Source organism: Topomyia yanbarensis, chromosome 2, assembly GCF_030247195.1.
Source record: "Topomyia yanbarensis strain Yona2022 chromosome 2, ASM3024719v1, whole genome shotgun sequence".
NCBI lineage: Eukaryota > Metazoa > Arthropoda > Insecta > Diptera > Culicidae > Topomyia > Topomyia yanbarensis.
In genome coordinates this window covers 65,208,092-65,210,788 of record NC_080671.1, presented here as the reverse complement: position 1 = coordinate 65,210,788, position 2,697 = coordinate 65,208,092, and the positions used below count along the sequence as shown (strand labels likewise).

General features: G+C 39.9%; 1 non-coding gene across 1 annotated transcript; it reads left to right on the top strand.

Annotated features, from left to right (window-relative positions):
- Positions 1–2,091: 2,091 nt before the first annotated feature.
- On the top strand, positions 2,092–2,164 carry Trnaf-aaa (transfer RNA phenylalanine (anticodon AAA)). Its single transcript has one exon. It is a non-coding gene; the product is annotated as a tRNA-Phe (tRNA).
- Positions 2,165–2,697: the final 533 nt, after the last annotated feature.

The window sequence follows — 2,697 nt, the reverse complement described above, 5'->3', positions numbered from 1 at the left end:
TGTCAAAAAGTCAGAAAATCAGATATGAAAGGCCAAATGGAAAAGAAAATTGGACGTGATGTTACAACGAACCTTGTTGGATGGGGAGAAAGTCGAAAAGACCAAAATGAGATTACGAACATTTGCTCTATCTCGGTCACAATTCATTCATCTGGCTGGGTAGGGGAGCGCTGAAAGATGGCCTGCGACGTTGGGTACGAGGAATCATTTTCTTTGTAATAATATTATGCTAATTACTTGAGGAATATTTCGCATAATCTGGAGCGCTTGGTGGTCCAGTCGTGTTCTTGAGAGGAAGTGACGAAAATGTTTGTCCTGGAAACGACAGATCATATTGATAAATATTTTTCCAAGTTAAGAGTGTTATTAGGTCACGAGAATGAGCGTGAGTCGAATTCATTATATTTTAATAACAGAGCTTTCACTTGAAATACCACTGCGGTCTGTTGGTCTCAAGAGCTAGACGACATATGCTCCAACTCTGACTAAGAAGGCTGTTGAATCGTTGCACTAGCGCTGTGTGTGTCCTGTTCGCAAATAGTCAGTTGAAATAGAATGTGATCCTTTTATTCAGTATGTTTATTCGATGCGGCCATTTTTTTACTTTACATTTTAAATTTCTTAAAACTAGACAGTTATATTTTGAAATTATCTGAATCTTCAATTGAAGAACTAAGTAAAAATTTTCAGAATATCCTTGAACTATACAGGGTTCAATTGATTTTTTAGAGCCATGAAGGGGGTTTTGTAAGATTTTTTTTAAAGTCTTGGAATACAGCTTAGCTGTTTTTTTTCTTCTTTTTATATATTGGTATACAACAAGGGATACACATTTAAATTTTGTTTTATCTAAGAATGGCTTACTAGCTTAGGCAAGACGTCAGTGCAACAACAGTATAAGTGATAGAGGAAACGTTCAAAATCAACTCGGTGGAAACCTTACAAATTAACAAAACTTTAGCTTCCAAATAACCCAAAGAAAGCCCCGGCACACTGCGGCATTCAGGGCAACGAATCTGCGAATGTACTAGTTGCTATCGGCAAATTGCTCCATTCACAGGAAATCCCGGCCGAAGACACAGTCAAGAACTTCGACAACACAAAACAGCACTTCACAAGAATCTGAACAACATTCTGGTGGATATATTGGTAAATGACTTGGTAACCGAAGAGATCCTGCCAAGGGGTTAGTCACTTAGAACAATGAGCCGTACACAATACAGCTAGCTAATACAGTGTCAGCTACGATAACACGATCTAAGAAAACGATCCACAGTAATTCACAATCATTTCACTTGTTATCACAATGTGTGGAACTCAAACACAGTGAAAAAGGTAGTTAAATAATTACAGCAACTAGTGTTTTTGTTTAGACCGGCGGGTCTTTGGCCAAATGATCGAGTTTCTAGGAGGGCTTCCACGGACAGGTGAATACCGAAAATAGTTTAAAAATATACTGCTCATGTTTTCTGGGTGGTCACCCCACCATATCCTAGTTATTCTACGGAGAAAGTAAATCTTTTGTTGTTTTAGATAATAATGTGTCATTTCCAGGTACCTTTTGAGTCGAGCCATATCCCGAGATATTTAAATATTAAAATCTGAGCGATAATTTGACCTTGCTTCAACCCAATTGTCGAGGCGGTATATAATCATTTTCTCGAACAACTTTCGGATACAGGACAGCATTGCTATCTGCCGATACCAGTTGTGGTCGGAAAAAGGGTTTTTTTGGTTTTGGAATGGCGATCCCCAGCTTTGAGGATTAAGGTTATTCGCGAGGAACTTGTTGAATAAATTCAACAAAAGCAATTTTTTAACAAAAGCATTTTCTTCCTCGATGTGCCAAATCTCTTCCATTATCTATTTTTAGCACCAGTGGATTGCGTTCAGGCTTGAGATATTATTATCACTGTTTGCATCTCATTAGCTAGCTCAGACACCGCCAGACTTTGGTGATGAACAGAGTGATACGGGGCGGTGACGATTTGCTAATAGTAGGCACTGGGGGTCGATGGGTCCCTTATTAGGTTTTGGGGCTGTGGTGGTGATCACGATACTGAGGGGAATATATGATGACATCATCATAGTTCCTCGATGGCGGAGTGGTTAACGCACCTAACTAAAGACTGGGAGATCGCAGGTTCGATTCCTGCTCGAGGACAACTTTTCTCAGTGTGTCAAAAAAGGTGAATTTTCACCGTATCTTCGATCTCACCGTGTACCGGTCATTCGTGCTACGTCTCTTTCCCATTGGACACGTTCCTCAAAAAACCTTGAAAAAAAAGAAGAAGAAAACACAACTCACGTCAAAACAAGGAATATATTAAGTTGAATTTGGTTCTGTCTTACCTCGAAGCGTTATTGTTGCATGACAAAAGAGCAAGTGAGAACTCCACCAAAAATAGTGATTTGTTCGTGGTACTGTGAGGGATCGCAACGCGGTTTATCTTCTGTTTAGGCTGATTTTTCAAGTCAATCTATCCTGCAGGCACAACATGGCGAATCAAAATGGCGGTTGGCGTTTCAGCATGTACCTCAGGCGTACCATAACGTACCTGCGAGGATTGTTGGCGTACTTCAAAGTTTAATGATTTTCATGTGCCTGAAAGTAGACGCAATATTTCGAGAAAAACTCACTTAGGAAATGCGGTGTCCTCAACTGCATACTAAACGAATCTGGTGTCGGCTTTCGAC